We start from the raw sequence: 21,780 nt of genomic DNA, 5'->3' as shown, positions 1-21,780 counted from the left end.
ATATTTGTATTACCCTGATGGACAAGGCACCATCTCAGCTGTAAGAAATATGTGTTCTGAAGTCCTCAAGCTAAAGTTTTCAGGCCCAAACATTTCAGTTTTGTTCATGTTTTAGTGACCATACACCTTTGAGAACTGAAAGGGGTCTTTCAGCGTAGCGCTGGAAAGGACAGACTGCAGGTTATTTTTAGTTGCCAAGATCATCACATTCTAGCCAATACATTTTTTTACAGGATAGTGTCAGCCAAGTCCGAGGGTGTCATTAAAGTATCCCTTAAAGTGTGGAGCAAAGATTGTTCCTAAAAAGTGTTCATAAAGTCAAACTCCTAAATAGAAAAAAAAAAAATTAAAGAGAGATATCTAAAACTTAAAATAATTCTTGCTTATTCCTTTGAGAACTTGCTTCACTAAAGTTAAGTAAGTCTCAGGTAAGAACAGTACAGTCATTTCCCCCATCCCTGGCTCTCTGTTGATTTCATCACTAGATTTGTGCTATTTCCTGTGCTGTGAGTTTGAATTTCTAGGCAATAAAGATAACAAGGTAGGAACAGTGTGGCTCCTTTTTTCCACCTATATTTAGAAAGCAGGAGGTAGCTGGAAACTTACATGTAAAGAGCCCATTAGTGGGGCACCTGGGTGGCTCAGTCAGTTAAGTGTCTGCCTTCAGCTCCAGTCATGATCGTGGAGTCCCAGGATTGAACCCCACATCGGGCTCTCCATTCAATGTGAAGTCTGTTTCTCCCTCTCCCTCTGTCCCTCCTCCAGCTCTTCTCTCTCTTGCTCTCTCTCTCAAATAAATAAATAAAATCTTAAAAAAAAAAAAAAGAGCCAAATTGTTTGCAAATTGTTTCATTGAATCCTTTTCTTGGCCATACATAGGTCAATTATCTCCATTTTAGAGTAGGATGCTATGGGTCAGAGAAGCTAAGTGATTTGCCTGAGGTCATATGGTGAACAGAAGTAAGACTGTAAGAGAACACTGTGTCTGAGCAGAAACAGAGATAGCATGAGTTGAACATCTCACTCATCTCACTCGGTAAGCCACTCACCCTCATCTCTCTTTACTGCCCTTCCACACAGACGGTAGAAGCAGTAATAGCCTTGGCTGCCCTGGGCCTCTGTGCAGGATGAAGGCAACTGCCATCCCAAGGAAGCTTTAAGTTCTGAAATAAAGGCCATAACCTGCCGAGTATATTTGTAGCAATATGCCATAAAAATTGATGATATGATATTGAATTGCTTCTTTTATTAGCAGTTTTGTAGTGAAAATTCTCCATAAGGAGTTGGTATAGCTTACCATGCAGGGTGATGTGGGACACCTGTACCAAAGCTTTCTCTTCTGGTGACATCAAATAAACTGTACAGGCTTGTTTTTCAGCTTTCAAATCTTTCCTCCTTTGATTCTTTCAATTTATGGGCAATTCATTTCTTAAGACTCAGTAGTGGCTTTCAGTAAAGATCTTTTTCTTCTTTCCAAAGTGGTGTGAAATTTAGATGCTAATTGTGTTTTGTTTGTTTAATTAGATGTGTGAGGTAAGGGGTATAAAACAAGCAACTTACTACTTTCTCACAAGATACAATAAATTTCTCAGATTGAAGAGCAAAATGGCGTGTTATAATCAAAATAGTGTCGGGGCTCTTGGCTGGCTCAGTTAGCAGAGCATGAAACTCTTGATCTCGGGGTTGTGGAGTTTGAGCCCCATGTTGGGTGTAGAGTTTACTTAAAAAAAATAGTGTACGATATCATTTCATGCAAGAAAAATGAATGATTTCCAAGGGCTTTCCCTGAGAAATTAAGTTGGGAGACTGGCTAAATCCTCAAATCCTCCCTACCTCCTCATCCACAAGAGAAACAAAGCAGGTATTTTAAAGCAATGCACAATTTAAAGTGAAGCTATAATTATCACCTAGTAATCTCTCATCATCTAGATCCTAACATCTTCGCACCATTCTGCTTTGGCAATTCTCTGCTCAAAATAAACCCTGCAGTATAAACCGTTGAATGTCATTAATCAATTCCTTGGCTAGATTTATATAAGAGAATAACAAAACAAAAATTGCTGCATAACAAACAAAGCCTTTAATCTCTCTTAAGAAATATATGCAGCCACTCAAGCCAAAAGCCAGTATATCGTCTGCAGATAACAAACAGTACTGACACGGCTGACATGAAACACTTGGGAAGGCCTCCAGGCCTAAATCGAGCAGATCCAGTTTACTGCCCTCAACTACCTACAGAAAGACATGCACTTTGTGGTTTTTTCTTGAGACAGCCCCCCCTTCTGAAACATGATCCGTCTTCCCAGGACCCCCAAATTCCTTGCCCAAACAGCCTGGAGCACACATCAGAGCCTGCAGTGCCTCCTCTGGGTCTTTGGTTGGTCTAATAATTAAATTCACTTCAGACAGATAAACAGGAAAAAATTTTAACTTCAAACGTAAGGGAGCCGATAAAAATATGAGCCTCCCTGAAATGACCAAAGCAGGCAGCCTTTACACTTTTTAAACAAAGAAATAATTATTTGTTAAGAACTGACAAAAGGGTTTGGGCTTGGGGTAGCACATAAATGAAGAAGTAAAAAAATAAAATAAAATAAAATAAAATAAAATAAAATAAAATAAAATAAAATAAGAAGTAACAAAGTTTGTTTATATGGCCTTCTTGGCCTGAATTCCCTATCTGTGATAATAAGGATGCTTTCTTCCTTCCAGGTGCAGGGAAGGTAGCCTTCACATGGGGAATTTACTTCCTGCTTTCAGGGGGACAAAAGGGCCTTCTTGTACCAGCTGTTTCTTAAGTAACTTTAGTTCAAAATAATCAATATGCCAAAGTGGCATATTTTGGGGTGACCCCCCCCCGAACCCTATTGTTCTCTTTCATTGGCTGACTACCATACATGCTAGTGGCACAGCTTTCCCATACAGCCTACCTGTGCATTGCATCCTATTCTTCCCTGCTTCTTCTCCTTCTCACTGCCCTGGGTTTATACCTACCACATAAAAGCAAGAACACTCAATCTCCTGTACACTTTGTTGTTTAGTAAATTGGGCTAAAACACAGGCTCACTATATGAATCAGAAAAAATAAAATTCTGAGAGTATGTGCAAGCAAGTGGTCTTTTTTTTCCAAGGTACATTCTTTTTTTTTTTTTTTTTTTTTTTTTTAGATTTTTTAAAATCTTTTTTTAAAAGACTTTATTTACTCCTTTGAGAGAGAGAGAAGGCAGAGGGAGAGGGAGAAGCAGACTCCCTGCTGGGCTGGGAGTTCCACATGGGGCTTGATCCCAGGACCTGGAGATCATGACCTGAGCCAAAGGCAGATGCTTAGCTATCTGAGCAACCCAGGCGTGCCCCAAGGTACATTCTTTTTTTAAAAAATATTTTATTTATTTTGAGAGAGAGAGAGGGAGAGGGAGAGAATCTTAAGCAGGCTCCAGGCTCAGCACAGAGGCCAGCGTTGGGCTCTGTCTCATGACCCTGAGATCGTGACCTGAGCTGAAATCAAGAGTCAAGATGCTTAACCGATTGAGCCACCCAGGTGCCCCCAAAAGCAAGTGGTCTTAGGAATAACTGATAAAAACCTATTTTTAGGGGCGCCTGGGTGGCACAGTCGTTAAGCGTCTGCCTTCGGCTCAGGGCGTGATCCCAGCATTCTAGGATCGAGCCCCACATCAGGCTCCTCCGCTAGGAGCCTGCTTCTTCCTGTCCCACCCCCCCTGCTTGTGTTCCCTCTCTCGCTGGCTGTCTCTGTCAAATAAATAAATAAAATCTTAAAAAAAAAAAACCAACCTATTTTTATACCAATATCTTCAAATTGTGTATGTAATAATTATTTCAATATGAATTTGGAGACACTCTAGTGCTTAGATAGACACTCTAGTGCTCATCTCTTTTCCTTCAGACTCGTAAGACTCTTCTTATATGCTAATTGATCAAGAATTTGAGAATCAAGTATATTTGTGCACTATGTAAATCTTTGGAAATTCTAAAAAGGGCTTAAGATGCCTTCTTCGTCCTCACAATATAGGTAGAACTGGGAGACAATACAGAGGTACTGACTTGTGTGGTCTAGACCAAAGTGCCTCAGGGAAGTGGGGAAATTATTGATTGGCTCAAGAATCTTGGAAGATTTCAGGTTGGAGAGATAGGAGTTCTGCCTCCAATTCCAATGTGGAAGGGGGGATTTCCCCACAACAACCAGCAATTCTTGGGCACCAGCTGTCCTACAGTTCCACCCAGTGCTGACACTATCTGCCTTGAGATAGCATCAGATTCCACAGATTAAAGGCTCAGTCCCGAAAGACTGCCTCCCACCCACCTCAGACACCAGTTGCAGGCTCCGGTTATCACCTGTGCTTCTGATAGACCGGCTATAGATCAGAGGCTCCAGAGCCCAGGGAAACATGTTGCTTACTAGATTACTGGTTTATTGTAAAATGATGTAATTTAGGAAGAGCCAGATAGAAGAGATGCCTAGGGCAAGGTGTGGGGAGAGGGGAAAGGGCACAGAGCTTCAATACCCTCTCTGGGTGTGCTGTTTCCCCCAGCACCTCCATGTTTTCACCAACATGGAAGCTCTCTGAACCCCATTTTTTTGTTTTTTTATGGAGGCTTTATTAGGCATGATTGGTTATATCATTGGCCAACCACTCACTCTCCAGCCCCCCTCCCCTCCATAGAGGTGGGGTGGGGGACTGAAAGTTCCAACTCTGTAATCACAAGGTTGGTTCTCCTGGCAACCCGCCCCCACCCTTTGGTGCTTTCCAAAAGTCACCTCATTAACAGAACAGAAGACATCTTTAAAGTTCTCGTCACCTAGGAAATTCCCAGGGTTTGGGGAACTATGTGTCAGAAACAGGGACGAAGACCAAATATACGTCTCTAATGATAAATCACAACATCACAAAATGAAACTTTTGGATGGCATTGTTAAGGATGGATAATACCTGAATTGGTAGAGGAGACAGAAAGGTGCTCCTGGTAAGAGTTTCAAACCCTGAGTAAAGACCGGCAGACTGGGTTCGATACTTGGGAAGGATTCACCATTCTTGCATTCCTTTTAACACCCCTAGGGGGTTGCAGAACCTCACCCGTGAAACCCAGATTCATCCATGATATAAAAAATTAATGTTTTGGGGGACCTGGGTGGTGTAGTCAGTTAGACGTCTGACTCTTGGTTTTGGCTCCAGTGGTGATCTCAGACTTCTGAGATAGAGCCCTGCGTTGGACTCTATCCCTCCCCCCTCCCCTTCACTCTCTCTCTCTCTAAAATAAATAAATCTTTTTTTTTAAGATTTTATTTATTTGTCAGAGAGAGGGAGAGAGCACAAGCAGGGGGAGCAGCAGGCAGAAGGAGAAGCAGATTCCCTACTAAGCAAGGAGCCCGATGTGGGACTGGATCCCAGGACTCTGGGATCATGACTGGAGCTGAAGGCAGACACTTAACCATCTGAGCCACTCAGGCATCCCTAAAATAAATAAATCTTTTTAAAAAATTTAATGATTTGATAATTTTCTTAACAGCAACAAACAAAGCTGAATCTAAACTTCAGATCTGGGTCTTCAAACAAATTTTCAAAAGTGCCCTCTCAATTTTGTTAATAAAAATAAACACTTCTTATGAAAGGTCCTTTATTGATAACTTAGATGCTTAACAGTAGTGACTGATGTGAACTATACTTATTGTGGTGAGCACGTCTTATATGTGTATATAAAGGTTGAATCACCATGTTGTATACCTGAATCTAACATAGTATGTCAACAATACTTCAATTAAGAATTTTTTTAAAAAGAGAAAAAAATTAATGCATATTAAATTGAATGGCCACAATATAGGATTATTTACATAAGAGTGAAAACAGATAATAATTCACTTTAGAGTAATATTGAATTATGGAATACCCTAGAAATAAGTGAATTAATCTCATTGATAAATGATCATCTAGGCCCTTATTTAACATTCAAGTATGTGACCTATAAATTTTTGTTGATCTGGGAGTACAATTCAAGAATTTAATTTTACTTGAGGACGGTTTATTAGTTGAGAACTCACAATTCAGCGTGAATTTAAATAATTTAATTCAGTACAACTGTTAAAGAGCAATTTATGAGGGAAAGGAAGACAGAAAATTAGGAAAAATTCCTAAAGACTATGAAAAGCTCTTGTTAAGGGGACAGATTATGTTCTCAGACTATCAGCTACAAATTTCTCCTCTTTCTTTGAGTGAAACTAAAATTTCAAAAATTCAGTATATGGAGTATATACTGATGAGCCAGTAAGATGAAAGAATTTGCTTCAACATATTCCAGGAAAAAAAAAGGTTGGGAGAAGAGCAGATCGGAGGAGCAATGAGAGGTGATAGGTCGTGAAGGTTCATTATTCCTTCTCTCTCTCTTATATATTTGAAATTTTTGTAATATGAATTTTTTAAATAAAATCAATGTATTTTCCGTAGATTACAATTGCATTGCTTCTTGGCCTTTTGGCTAAGATCAAGTGTAGTGGATGACAATTGATGAATCAAATCTAAATTTTCTTCATTCTCTTCAAGAGGTTTATAAATATACATTTGTCAAAAAGAAAACCACAGGCCCAAAATGGAGTCATTTATACTAGGCCACATCAACAAACTGGGGATTGGTACTTAACCTAATTGCAACCTCCCCCAGAGATGTAGTCTTAACCAGTCAGTCAGGAATTTTCTGATCAACACCAATGAGGTAATCTGTCATATGGACCCTCTCCATTCCCCACCAAAGGAAGGTGAGGTAATCTGTATAATAAGACCCCCTGCCCTTCCTGCTCAGAAAAAGTGACTTTGCCTGAAACAATGCTTTCTTTTCTTTTGCTAATAACTTCCTTGCCCCACCCTCCTTCCATTTTGTACAATTCTTCAGAGCTCCTTTCTTCTTGCTAGTTGGGGTTCTGCCCGATTTATGAATCACTTAAGAAAGCCAATCAGATCTTCAAATTTACTCAGTTGAATTTTTGTTTTTAACACATTGATTATTTCATTTCAGCTAACTGTATTGTTATTGGGGTGAATGAGGCAGAGGAGGGGATAGACTAGTTAGGAGTGGTGGGCCGGAGTTGTTGGATGTATGTAAGGAACACAAACAGGTTCTAAGGAAGTTTACAAGAGTTAGTAACTGCTTAAATGAAGTAGGAATTGAAGTTTCTTCAACTGAGTGGATGATGGTACCACTAACTCCTGAGACTATAAGGATAAGGTAGTAGTCAGGAGGGATAAAGAAAGACATAAAGACCATAGTTTGGCTGGGCTGATTTTGAGGCACATAAAGGATATTCTCTATCATCTATCTATCTATCTATCTATCTATCTATCTATCTATCTATCTTTCCTCCTTCCTCCCTCCTTTCTTCCTCCCTCCCCCCTCCTTCCTTCCTTTCTTTCCATTTATTTATTTATTTATTTATTTATTTATTTATTTATTTATTCCAGAGAGAGAGAAGAGGAAGAGCAGAGGGAGAGAGATAAGCCTGGGGCTCCATCTCAGGGGCTGGATCTCAGGACCCTGAGATCATGACCCGAGCCAAAACCAAGAGTCGATGCTTAACCAACTGAATGACCCAGGCACCCCTCTTCTTCTTCTTCTTTTTTTTTTAAGTAGACACCACACCCAAGGTGGAGTCCAACACAGGGCTTGAACTCACTACCCTAAGATCAAGACCTGAGATCAAGAGTGAGACACTTAACTGACTGAACCACCCAGGCACCCCTCCAGAAACATGTTTCAATTTTTTACCTTGAAATAAAATACCACAATACTTTCTATAGGAACTACACCTTGATAATTTCAGAGGTATTTATTTATTTATTTATTAAATATTATGGTATTCTTCCTTTAAATGGGTTTGTCTGCATAGTCTGTATGGGCTGCTTCAGGACGGTTTTGAAACCTCTCTGGATAGCATCATGTTGCTGAAAAAATGTTTTCAGGATTAAGAAACGAAACAGTTAATTTACACTTACTTGCAAAAACAAACATAAGAACTATCAAATCTTGATCACGCTGGTATTTAGTAGTGGGGTGCTCCTCCCGGCACAGTCAAAATTGCTGTCTCCTCATTGTGAGTTGAGTGATTGGACCAAAGTCTAATTGCTAAGCACAAGCACAGTCCAAATAAAATTCCATGTTTTTATTCCTTGTTCTTTTGCTTTATCTTTAAAAAAAAATATGCACAGCATTTATAAAATAATAGAAACAGATTCATGAAAGAACCAGTAGCATGTTCTTGCAGGTAGTGTTTCTCAGTTGAGCTCCAAGTAACAAACCTGATTCAGAGCTCCCTCCCTTTCCTATTGCACTTTTGCTGGGGTTCTTCCAGTAACAGAGTATCCTCTGGGCTTATTTCCCTTCAGTTCATTGGCCCATTGCATCCAGATTAAACAGAGAAATTTCAGTAGATCCTTTTTATATTTGTTATTTATGTGTGGTAACTTCCTCTTCACTGGGTTCCAGAACAACTTTCCACCACTAACCAGGCACATTTTTCTGCCTTCCTTACAGAGAAAGATTTTTGCGAATATTTCACTTGTTATTATTAGATAAAACACAAAATGTGACTTCAGATTAATTTCCTTTTTCAGTCTTTATCCAATTTTCCACAAACTACTTCACTCCTAACCTAAAGGGATCACTCCTTAAATAGTTTCCATTTTTTATTTTTTCAACCTTTGCATTTGTTTTACCTCAGGTACTTTTGAGAGTGCTGGCTAAGAGTTCAATTAAATTTAAGGAAGATTAGATTCTTTTGAGGTTGGACAATTCTGTTCACAAACTTGCTTTGAGATCTTACTATCTGATTGGCCACATGAAAGGATAGAATGAGAAAAGAGACAGCTAGGAATCTGAATCGGGCTAGTTCATCTAGTGTCACGGGAAAGACAGAGGTAAGCATGACCCTTAACACACAGTACATCTGCCCAAGTGTCAATATTTCCCTTTGGGAATTAGTTTAGGCAAAAGTGAGAAAGGAAATTAGAAGAAAGGAGCAGATACATCAACTTTCATAAACCTAACGAAACAGAATACAATAAGGTTTTGGTGAGTGAAAGTCTACAGGTGACAGTATCAGGGATAAAGTTGGAATGACAAGCCTGGGTAGAGCAAGATAATAGGGTTCCTGCACATCAAGAAGAATCCTGAAGAGGAGGATCTCTGGAAGGAAGGGGTGCTGAAAGGGAGAAAGTGGGACACCCAGGACTAGTATTACCTATAATCTTATGTATGCTAGGTCCTAAAACACTTAATATCTTTGGCTTAAATCATACCCATTTAAGATTTGCATTACTCCATTGACATTTGTGGCAATAGAATAAAATAGGAAACAAAATACAGAGAACATTAAATTACACTTTTTTTTTACTTGATGCCTTAACTTTTAAGAACAAAAATACAGGGATGCTTGAAGGTTAACTTTTTTTTTTAAGATTTTTAAAAAAGATTTTATTTATTTATTTTGAGAGAGGGAGAGAGAGAGAAAGCATGAGCAGGGGGTGGGGCACAGGGTGACGGAGAAGCAGACTTCATACTGAGCCGGGATCCAGATATCCAGATGCAGGGCTTGATCCCGGACCCCTGAGATCCCAGGCCCCTGATATCATGACCTGAATTGAAGGCAGACGCTTAACTGACTGAGCCTTTTGAAGGTAAACTTTTAAAGGAGAATTGCCAGTGATCTGGGGGATACATGAACATTTTCGCACATGATTTACTCTAAGGTATCAACCAATCAAACAAGTATTTATTAAGCAAACAAGGTGGGTATATGGATCACACTCCACATTAATTCTTGACTCAATAATTTTGTGCTAATGATTTTTTTTTTTTTTTTTTGGTAAAGTCTCACAAATCATCTATTTAACTAATCGTGCTGTTGACCTTTGTCCAGTATAGGTATTAAAATCATACATCTTTAGTATTGATCAACTGTTAATTTTGTTATTTTCACACTGTCCTGATCTATCTGCTCTTAATCTGTCATTTTATTTGAAGATCTCATTTTTTTAAAAGTATTTATTTATTTGCGAGAGAGTAGTGCGCACACACACAAGTTGGGGGGGGAGGGGCAAAGGGAGAGGGGAAAGCAGACTCCCTGATGAGTGGGGAGCTGGACCTGGGGCTCAATCCCAGGATGCTGGGATCATGACCTGAGCCAAAGGCAGCTGCTTAACTGGATGAGTCACCCCAAAGATCTGATTTTAAAGCAATTAATTTCTTCTTTTCAAACCCCATTTAGAAATGATCTGATTATGTTTTTTAAATTCAAATTCAGGAAAATCATAATTGTTGTAAAACTGATATCATTTTGAAAATGGAATGATATTTTTTGGAAAGTTAAAACTTTAATTTAGAACTTGCTGACATATGAATCAATAAAAATGTTCCTAGAAACATCCATGGTGCTAAAATATCATTTTTAAAAAATTAAAATATAATTTTCATGCAACTATATAAGGAAGATGTATCAAGATTTCATCAACTCAGTAATTAATGAGAGAACCAGTAAGAATAAGATCAATTCAAAGGATAATTTGAAGAACAGATTTTTATCAATAAATATCAGTATTGATAAATATATATATATACACACATATAGTCAGGAATACCGAAATGAGTTTGTCAATAGATACAAAACTGGTTAATATCCTATAGGCCAATAAAATACAATGTTTACTCTTTCCCTGGTCATCTATCATGAAACTTTACCAAGGTCCTACGTCTGGGAAGTAGATGCCTCCACAACATTCTCCCTTCAGTAACATCACACTAATGTGTTTATGATCTATCAGAATGAGAAAGGGCAAATATACATAGTTTGAAGAAAGCCTCTCACCTAGGCTCATCCAGACTAAGTATGAAATATTCCACTAGGAGAATGTCTTTCCTTGTCCTTGAATATAATTCAACACCCCCTATTCCCCTCAGTGAACCTTTTCCTTATTCTATTCCTACTGCATTTCATAAGAATGTAGGCTTGCTTTTTTGGATCAATTAAGGAGATGTGTATTACATTTCTTGGAAAACATATTTTTGGTTTATCAGGAGCCTTCATTGCCTTAATGCAAAGAAGTTAAAAATGCTGGGATTTCGGGCAGGATGGCAAGTGGGGAAGGAACTAAGTTTTTTTTTTTTTTTTAATATAGATTTTATTTATTTATTTGATAGAGACAGCCAGCCAGCCAGAGAGAGAACACAAGCAGGGGGAGTGGGAGAGGAAGAAGCAGGCTCCTAGCGGAGGAGCCTGATGTGGGGCTTGATCCCAGAGCACTGGGATCATGCCCTGAGCCGAAGGCAGACGCTTAACCGCTGCGCCACCCAGGCGCCCCAGGAGCTAAGTTTTGATATTTGTTCAACAAATACTTTCTGAGAATCTAGTAAGGGCATCGCACTGTTTTGGGTGCTGTGAAAGAAATAAAGTTGCACAAGACTTGGTCCTTCCTTTTACAATTTGGAAAGTGAAAATATTTATGCAGATAACCATAATGTAAAACCTGTCCTTTCACATATTGTGACCAAAGAAATAAAGCCTGTTACAAAGTGGCACTTGCTTAGAGGATCCCAGAGAGAAGGACAGTCATGGGGATCCTTATGAAGATTTCATTATGTCATTTTTATTCCTCTTTTCTTGTTACTACATTGGTCCTGTTTTATTTTCCCTTTCTTATTATTCTTATTTCTTATTATTCTATTCTATTTCTTATTATTTCACTTTCTTAGGACATGCTTTCATAGGGCCGCTGAATCCCTGTATATGTGTGTAGACAGAACAAATGAATTTTGAGGATTGTACTACCTTTACTTGCCTTGGGTTGCTATGTATTTCCACCAAAACAGGACAAAATGTGGGGTCCAAAATCTGAACTGGGACCACAGCTGTTCTCAATGAGTCAAGCTTTCCCACTACCCCGTGAGGGAAAAGAGTGTTTAGATCAGCTTGCCACCAGGAGTTTTTAACAGAAATGCAAAGTAGTTTAAGTCACTAATAGGGACTTTATTCTACCCCCTACACTAGGAATTGGGTAGAGTTTCTCACCACATCTTAAGGCTGCCCTGAGAATGCCATTTATCCTCAAATACCCTCAAAAGAGGAGCTAATTAAAGGCTAAGTATTTATCATCATTAAACTAAGGATATTTCCTATAAATTTCTACTTCAGAACAAGCAGGACTTTAATCCAACATCCCCCTGCTTTCAAATCCACTCCCTGTCCAATACACACATGGGTTTTACAAAAAATTCATGTATTCAAACTAAACATTTGTGATTATGATTTAGAAAGTCCACAGAAGTTAACTATCACTGACTTTCATTCTTTTTTTTTTTTTTAAGATTTTATTTATTTATTTGACAGAGAGTGAGAGAGAGAGTGTGAAAGAGAGAGCCCAAGCAGGGGGAGGGACTGGCAGAGAGAGAAGCAGGCTCCCGCTGAGCAGAGAGCCTGAGGACATGGGACATGGGGCTCGATGCCAGGACCCTGGGATCACGACCTGAGCTGAAGGCAGGCACTTAACAGACTGAGCCACCCAGGTGCCCCACTAACTCTCATTAATGGGACTTTTTCTTTTTTAAGGTTTATTTATTTATTTATTTATTTTTAGTAATCTCTACACCCAATGTGGGGCTCAAATTCATGACCCTGAGATCAAGAGACATGCTCTTCCAACTGAGCCAGCCAGGCGCCCCTTCATGGGACTTCTTTATTTCAGTGTAGAATCAAAGAGAACCTAGATTTTTATATCAGAGAAATCTAGATTTGAATCTCTGCCACTTATTCTGTGTCTATGGCCAATATATTTAACTTTTCAGTGCCTCAGTTTCTTTGTATGATAGGTAGAGTTAATGTGGGAACAATTATGTATGAAGTTTTTGGTACATGATATGGAATCAGCATTTAATATTAAAGTTTTAATTATTTTTTAGTAATGTCTGCACACACCATGGGGCTCAAACTCACCACCCTGAGATCAAGAGTCAGTTGCTCTACTGACTGAGCCAGCCAGGCTCCCCCAATTCTTTTTTTTTTTAAAACCTTGCTTTTTTAAACCTTTTTTTAATCCTCTATCTTGCTTTCTCCAGTAATAACCTATGACCACCGAGTTCCCACACTTGACTGTAAACGCCATGAAAGCAGGACCTCCTGTCATTTAGTCTACTGCCAGGAATAGAGGGGTGATTAATCAGTATTTGCTGAATGCATGTATGTGTCTCTCTTTTTTTTTTTTTAGCAGGAGTAACTTAGTTTATTTTTTTTTCACTTTTTTTTTTATTAATAATGATTTTTTATTATATTATGTTAGTCACCATACAGTACATCCCCGGTTTTTGATGTAAGGCTCGATGATTCATTAGTTGTGTATAACACCCAGTGCACCATGCAATATGTGCCCTCCTTACTACCCATCACCGGTCTATCCCATTCCCGCATGTATGTGTCTCTTGTACAATGTTCTCAGAACATCATGTGAACAATACCTTTACTATGACATGAAAGAATTTTGGGACACAGTCTAGTGATGAATGAAGTAAGTTCTAAAAACATGATCTCTCAGGGCGCCTGGGTGGCTCAGTCGTTAAGCATCTGCCTTTGGCTCAGGGCGTGATCCTGGAGTCCTGGGATTGATCACCACATCAGGCTCCTCTGCTGGGAGCCTGCTTCTTCCTCTCCCACTCCCCCAGCTTGTATTTCCTCTCTTGCTGCCTGTCTCTCTCTCTGTCAAATGAATAAATAAAATCTTTAAAAACACACACACACACACACACACACACACACACACACACACACACACAATCTCATGTTACTCATTTGAAAACATGAACTTGTTTCCAGTTTTGTTCTGTTGCTTTTTTTTTAGTGCTCTAGCATAGGATTGGAGGTGTGGGTTCTGCAGCCACAGAGCAACGCTACCCGGTTTTGAATCTAGATTAATTATCAGCTGTGCAGAAATAAATTAAACATTCTTCTTCTCAGTTTTCTCATGTGTAGAATAGGTACAATAATAACACCTATCTCACAGGGCTATTGTTGATGGTTAAATGAGCTAAAAGACATGGAAGTGCTTAGAATAGTGCTTAGCACACACTCTGAGTGTTAGCTCATCTAGCTCCTTCCCTAAGCCAGCCTATGCTGGTTATCTCATCATCTTTCTATTCCCAGGTTTAGGATGAATTGTCTCTTTTGGCCTTCTGGTTTCTGAAGAAGTGGGCAAAATCCCGGCTTTGCTCTTGTTCACCAGATTTGCCCTCCAGTATTGACTCTGTTCTTTCAGTAGCCATGTGACTGGTGCGTGGGATGCACACCCTGAACTCTGGGTGCTGGAATGTGTCTGGTATTTCCTGGTTTTGAGGGTTTTCCCTCTGAACAGTTTCCCCATGGTGAGCTTCCCATCAGAAGGTATTCTCTCTGTCCGTCCTGTCCTGCCTTGCTCCTTCCTAGGGCTCTTCTCTCCTAAATTCATATATTCTAGATCCTCTTATATGACTTCTCCTGAAAGTCTTTGATCCTTCACAAACCCCTCTACCCAAGTCCTCAAGCTGCCTAGCCTGATTCAGAGGACCTGTCTGCCTCCCTTCACTTTCTTTCCTCAAGTCACTGCCCCTCCCTGGCTTGGCGGTGCAGTCCCTCTGGGAGCTGTTTGCTCAGAGTCTCAGATAAGTCTGTGGGTGTATGCAAGGCATTTAAATGTCGCCTAGGGGGGCGCCTGGGTAGCACAGTCGTTGGGCGGTTGCCTTCGGCTCAGGGCGTGATCCCAGCTTTCTGGGATCGAGTCCCACATCGGGCTCCTCCACTGGGAGCCTGCTTCTTCCTCTCCCACTCCCCTGCTGTGTTCCCTCTCTCACTGGCTGTCTCTCTGTCACATAAATAAATAAAATCTTTAAAAAAATAAAAATAAAAAATAAATGTCGCCTAGGATGAGAATAGATCACCCAGTTCCCTAACTCTGCAAAAAACAACAATAACAATAAAATGAGGGCAACCTGGGACTCTTGAATAGCAGAATTGATTTCCAGAGCCTCCACACCTAGCAAGTGCCCAGCACATAGTAGGAACTTCATAAACATGTGTGGAATACTGAACTGGCTCAGTCTCCCACCCAAGCTACAGTCTGGGAAGGATAGCCTTCGAGGGCTCCTGACTTTATTTAATTCTGGAGATCAGGCTCCGCCCCTTTCTTTGTTTGGTTAACTTGACCTGCCCATGAGAAACTGCAAATATTTCACCATGGATTCCTACCATATCTGAGGAAATGTTTATTTCTTGTCGGCTGATAGCATAATCCAACAGTATTTAAGAAAATAAGTAAGGTGGCCAGAGAGAGCCATGAAAAGAAGAAAAAAATGGAGTTGGTTATTTGCTAACAAGAGAGCAAACACATAAAAAGAGGGGAGAACACGTGGGTATTGTTAAGAAGCGACATGAGCTGGGATCCCTAACCAGTTCCTTTTTTCATGCTTCTGTCCATAGGCCACTATCTCCCCTGGCATTATCTCTCGTGTGACTATGGCTGACGGTTGTGACTCCCTGGGCTCTCTGAGACAGAATCACCAGGAGGTAATTTGCTTCTGGCCTTCTCTCTAGACTCCCCCAAATCAGAAGACCCGTATCCTTCAGGTCTAAGGCTGGGAGGGTGAGGTATTGAAATGTGCTCTGTTTCTGTACGAATTCCTCATTCAACCAGGCTGGCCAGCTCCAAATGTACTAGAACTTTTGGAAAGAGATAGTGAAGAAGAGGGAAGAGGGGGGAAGTTTGAGAGACTTTGAGAGAAAAAGATAAGGAAAAGGAGAGGGAGGGAAAGTGGGAGTCAAATAACATCTGTGCCTCTGACTTCTAGAATTTTAAGAGCAAATTTTTGCGTGTCCTCTTTAGAATTCCATACAATGCTAAATTTGAGACAAAATGTATATAAAGTGTATACTGGGATTGTCTACAATGAAGGTCAAAGGTTATTTAAATGAGGGAGGGTTACTAAAATCTCTACTGTGAATTTTTAGAGCTCTCATTGAATTGTAAGATAAGGCAAGGAAAACAGGATTTCTAAGTATTGCTAAGCAGCAATTTAGCAATCTTTGGGATAACCATCAAAAAGTTTCCTTGTACAAAGTTATCTCACTAAGAGTTTTCAAACTGTGCCCTTGGGTGTTAAGGGAGAGGGGACTGAGTGGTGGGGGTGGGGGGCTGGCGCAGGGGTGTCTGAGGCTCGCTGCCCACAGGTGCAGATTTGGTGTATCTCTTCCAAGTCTTCATTCAGTGATGGCCAAGGTGGGAGCATTTATACCACAAAAAGCAGTGAACCTCCCAATCAGTGTTTCTTGGAGAGCTCCTTGTTAAATATTTACCAGCATACCCCTGGAGCAGATCGGCTTTTATCTGTATTTATATAGATAATGTCTGTGTAAAATACAGCTTTTGAAGAAGTTTTGTGGCCACAAGGAACTTTGAACACCGTGCTTCAGTTGGATTTTTTTTCTTCCTTTCTGAGTAAAATGCATGGTGAATATTATCCAGATCTCCCTCAACTTATGATGGGGTTAAGTCCTGATAAACCCATCCAAAGTCAAAAATGCATTTAATGCCCCTAATCTACTGAGCATCACAGCTTAGCCTCGCCTCCCTTAAACCTGCTCAGAGCACTTAGACTGGCCTGTAGGTGGGCAACATCCTCTAACAAGAAGCCTATTTGATAATGAGTGTTGAATGTCTCATGTGATTTATTGAATACTGTGCTGAAAGTGAAAAACAGAATGGTCGTATGGGTACAGAAACATTTTGTAAGAGCGTCAGTTGTCTACAACGCCCCCTCACTGTGATGGTGGGGCTTACTGGGGGCTGGGGCTGATTGGGGGCTGGGGCTGCACAGCATCACAAGGGAGTATTGTACAGTATGTCAGTAGCCCCAGAAAAGATCAAAATCAAAATTGGAAGTTTGGTTTCCACTGAACGTATATCGCTTTTGCACCATTGTAAAGTTAAGAAAAATAGTAAGTCATACCACCGTAAGTTGGGGCAATCTGTAATTTGAAGAACTATGAATCATTTTATTATTTTAACATCACCTTAAGAGACTGCAGTAATTTTATTATTTACTAAAACTATAGCAGTTATATTACATTCCGTAAGCTTTCTAATAAAATCTACATAAAAATGACTGCATCAAGTACTTTAAAGTGTTTTAAGATACATCAAAAGAAAAAAAAATCCTCGGTTGTGGGCTTGGAGTTTAGTAAATGTAAACTTTATTGGATTAGTCAGCTAAGTAATTACAGAAATGGATGTGTTCCGGGAAATTGCCACTCCTCTATGTTTTAATACTGCCAGGGAGCAGTACTAATATTTCTTTAAGTTCTGATTAATGTTTTTGTTCTTTTTTGGATTATGGTATTGGAATACTGTATTGATTTTTCCCACCTTTCTTTTGGCTTCCTAATTGTTTTTCCTTGCATGTTTTTTGTAGTGGCTCCTTAAACTTGCCCTTTGAGAACTATAAATGGTCAAGCCCATGACCAGGGAGCTTTGGTGATTTAAAGCCTTAGATCACTCTCCCAGCTCTCTCCCAGCTCTCCCCCACCTCTCCTCTGACCGCTTCTTTCTCAGGCTTTGTCAGGTCAGATTTCAGGTCACCATTTGGGCTGTTTTTTAATTTGGTCTCTTATCCCATGAGGCTAGCTGGCTTGAGGGATGGAAGATGCCAAGATGTAAGTTGGGTTTGAGGGAAGGGAAAGAACTCATTTTGAGTTAAGCCTAAACCATATGCTTGGCCTAGCATCAGAGAGCTCTGTGTTGGGGTTTTAGGCATATGGTTCTTTGATTTCCATTTCTCATCTTCTAAATATCTTTCCTGGGACCTATGGGTAGGAGAGATGTCTGTACCCATGCAGGAGTTCGAATCTTTTGGCTTAATAGCATGCTTATCATTCCCATCAGGGCCTCTATATACGGTTGTGGGGTTTTGAACTGCAGGTACCTGCCCCCAGCCTCTCCCTTGGCCAGGCTCTGAGGCAGGGCGTCTTTTTCTGAAGAATACGAAGGTACTCTTAAGGCTTGTTTTCTGGTCTGATAGTAAATCCTGCTGAAGCCTGCAACAGTGATGATCCCATTGGGTACACAGATTCTGACCCCGTGTCCCAATTTCCTAGGACTCAAAAACAATCACGAGAGTTACACTGAGTGCTTGCTTCGGCCGCATGTACACTAAAATTGGACCAATACAGAGAAAGTTAGCATGATTGGTGCCTGCCAGTGGCCAGGGTGGGGGTGGGTTAAATGGGTGAAGGGAGTCAAAAAGTACAAACTTCCAGTTATAAAATAAACAAGTCATGGGGATGTAATGTACAGCATGGTGACGATAGTTAATAATACTGTATTGCATATTTGAAAGTTGTTAACAGAGTAAACCTTAAAAAATTCTCATAAGAAAAAAATTCTAAAACTATATATGGTGATGGATGTCAACCCGACTTACTATGTGATCATTTTGCAATATATACAAATATCCAATCATTATGTAGTATACTGGAAACTAATATAATGTATGTCAATTATACCTTAATCATCATAAAAAAAAAGAATGATTTTGAAAAGGGAAAGTAAGTCAGTCTTTGCTCATGCAAATAAGACTCTCGCTCTTCCCTGAAAAAGGAGTTCTGATGGGAGACTTTTGTGCATCTCACACAGACGTCTTTCTCCTACCCCCACTCATTTGCCAGACTTGTCTGGATGTGTTTGATTTTAAGTAGCAGACCCAGTTTGAGTTCATTGCCAAACGCCCCTCGGGCTTCTCTAAGGCCTGCCCCACGGTTTGACAAGCATGCTCAGGCATTCTGGAACTCCACCAATGGATAATAGATTTCCCACTATACACATAAGGCCAGGAAGCAGGAAGAGAAGTGGAGGTCAAGAAAGGAGAGTGAAAAGGCAGTGAGACTTGTCATGACTTGGTGCTGCCACCTGCCCCAGGTCCACTTCGGATTTGCATTTGGGGGGCTACTTTGGCAATACAAATCGCTGTACACCCACAGGTCTGCCTTGCTTCTCTCCACATCTTAGACCATAAACCCTTTGGAGGTCAGGCTCCCTCCTGGCTGAGCTGTAGTGTTTACTAAAAATGCTTTGGAAACATTTTTGACAATTAAAAACATTTTTTTTTTCTATACAAGAAGAGGTGACCAAAAATGAACTTAGATGTGAAACTAAAACCAACAAAAAGGCTTTTCACTTTGTTTTGAACTGAGTACTTTGTTAAAAGAACAAGGCTCTTTCTGCATTGTGATATAGTTCGACTGTGGCCAGTTCCACCAGCTCTGTCCAGCAACAGTCTTGGGGACTAGATCAGTTGTGGTGTGCATGTAAGATGGCATCGCTAATTCCTGCTGCCAGCTTCAGCTCAGACACAATGTGAAAACAACTCCCCGAAGTTAGAATTGATCTCATTGATTGATTTTTCTTTAGTTCTGGTCTTGGCAAGAAACAACGAAGGCACAGCCAAACTTAGTATCCCTGTTTCTTGTATTTCTGGGACTGGCAGTGAAATATCATACCGGATAATATAAATTTGATTTCTGTGATTTTTTTTTTTTTTTTAAGATTTTGTTTTTAAGTAATCTCTACACTCAGTGTGGGGCCTGAACTGGTACTGAGATCAAGAGTTGCATTCTCCACTGACTGAGCCAGCTAGGCACCCCTGGTGTTCTTTAAAAGTAGCTCAGTCAGTTCGGCGACCTGCTCTTGGTTTTGGCCTGGGGTCATGATCTTAGGTTTGTGGGATCCAGTCCCACATTGGGCTCCGCACTCAGTGTAGAGTTTGTTTGGGGTTCTCTTCCTCTCCCTCTCCCTCTCCCTCTACCTCCCTCCCCAGACATTCTCTCTGTCTCTCTCTCAAATAAATAAATTAATTAAATATTTAAAAGTAGCCAGATGAGGGTGCTTGGGTGGCTCAGTCTGTTAAGCGTACAACTCTTTTTTGTTTTTTTAAGATTTTATTTATTTATTTGAGGGATGCCTAGGTGGCTCAGTTGGCTAAGCGTCTGCCTTTGACTCAGGTCGTAATCCCAGGGTCCTGGGACCGAGTCCAGAATCAGGGTCCCTGCTCAGCGGGGAGCCCGCTTCTCTCTCTGCCTGCTGCTCCCCAGCTTGTGCTCATGTATGCATGCTCTTTCTCTCTCTCTCTCTGACAAATAAATAAAATCTGTATAAAAAATGGGACACCCAGGTGCCCCAAGTGTCCAACTCTTGATTTCAGCTCAGGTCATGATCTCAGGGTCATGTGATGGAGCCCCAAGGCGGGCTCCACGCTCAGTGTTGAGTGTGCTTATCCCTCTCCCTCTACTTCTCCCACCGTTTGTGCGAGCGCCCCTCTTTCTCTCTCTCTTTCTCTAAATACATAAATAAAATCTTTAAAAAATGTATAAAATAAAAGTAGCCAGATGAACAAGTGCAAGGAATTAATACAAACAGTGTCATTTCAAATCTTTTTTTTTTTTTTTTTTTAAGATTTTATTTGACAGAGAGAGACAGCGAGAGAGGGAACACAAGCAAGGGGAGTGTGAGAGGGAGAAGAAGGCTTCCCGCGGAGCAGGGAGCCCAATGTGGGGCTTGATCCCAGGACCCTGGGATCATGACCTGAGCCAAAGGCAGACGCTCAACCGCCTGAGCCACCCAGGCACCCCACAAAAGGACTTCTTGAGAGTGAGAGCAGAGCGGCAGTACCCTTTCTCCTCTCATGTAGTAAAACAGCCCACAAGTTTTGGCTGCACCTCAACTAGCTTTCATCTGTCCCCCTTCCCTTGCAGCTCTAAATGTAACCATGCAACCAGGTCCTGGCCAGGGGTATCTGAATGGAAGGGAGACCTCTTCTGGGAGCTTCCTGCTGCTTGGAATTTTAGAACAGGAGCGCATGGCTATGCTCCCCTGAACAGTCCGACAGAGGAGCTTGGTCTCCTAAAACCATGGATCACTATATCAGTTCTGGCCCTTCCACCCCGACTTTTATGTGAGAGTGAAATTTAATCTGTAGCTTAACGCAACAAAAGTTCATTTCTTGATCCTACCACTTGTCCAGTGCTGGTCAGCAGGGGAATCTGCTCATCCAGGACACTGAGAGACCTGGGCTGAAGCATTCTATCTCAATCAGTGCTCCCACTAGTGTCAAGAAAGGCAAAGGGAATGTAGTCAATTGTATATTCTTAAAGCTTCCACCTGAAAACCTACATTTTCACACATGTGAAAACACATGTCCCTTCCTTGGCTAATGTAAGTTACATCAAAATGCCTAACCTCAAAGAGGGTAGGGAAGTACAATCCTTGTATGTGTCCCAATGGGACAGGAACCAGTATATGTGAACTATCCTCATGAGTACTAGAATTTCTGTCTGTTTAAGCCACTGTTCTTTGGATTTTCAGTTACTTTCAGCTTCACTGAATCCCAACCAATACAGGAATGATCACATCAATGCTGTAATCAGTAGGAAGTGTTTGTCAAAATCTCTGGAATCCTTGGATAACAATAGTAGATAAAAGCAATCCTGGACTTAGTAAAACACAGTAGAACCTCAGTATTTGAGTAGTTTAAGAATGTATTCTGATCTGCTATAGGTAAAATCAGGTCTGTCTGCCTCTGCCTCCCAAAGCAGAAACCATCTGTGGCAGATAGCTGACGGATATTTCTTTCAACCAGACTATCGTGCAACACATCCATGAAATCTGTAATCCGGAGTGTTTATTTACTGTGTGTAGGTGTCACCTAGAAGCAGGCACAGTT

At 40.6% G+C, this 21,780-nt stretch overlaps 1 long non-coding RNA gene and 1 pseudogene across 1 annotated transcript in view; both read left to right on the top strand.

The window, feature by feature from the left end:
• Positions 1–21,780, top strand: part of LOC123000648 (uncharacterized) — a 101,012-nt gene that overhangs the window by 20,344 nt on the left and 58,888 nt on the right. Inside the window, exon 4 of the long non-coding RNA XR_008961539.1 lies at positions 15,491–15,577. This is a non-coding gene — a long non-coding RNA (uncharacterized LOC123000648). The remainder of the gene's footprint in view (positions 1–15,490; positions 15,578–21,780) is intronic.
• Positions 6,467–6,627, top strand: LOC113250937 (U2 spliceosomal RNA; annotated as a pseudogene).

Source organism: Ursus arctos, unplaced genomic scaffold (genome assembly GCF_023065955.2).
Source record: "Ursus arctos isolate Adak ecotype North America unplaced genomic scaffold, UrsArc2.0 scaffold_1, whole genome shotgun sequence".
In the NCBI taxonomy this organism is placed as follows: domain Eukaryota; kingdom Metazoa; phylum Chordata; class Mammalia; order Carnivora; family Ursidae; genus Ursus; species Ursus arctos.
Note: the sequence above shows the minus strand (reverse complement) of the source record. Positions and strands in the feature narration are given on the sequence as shown.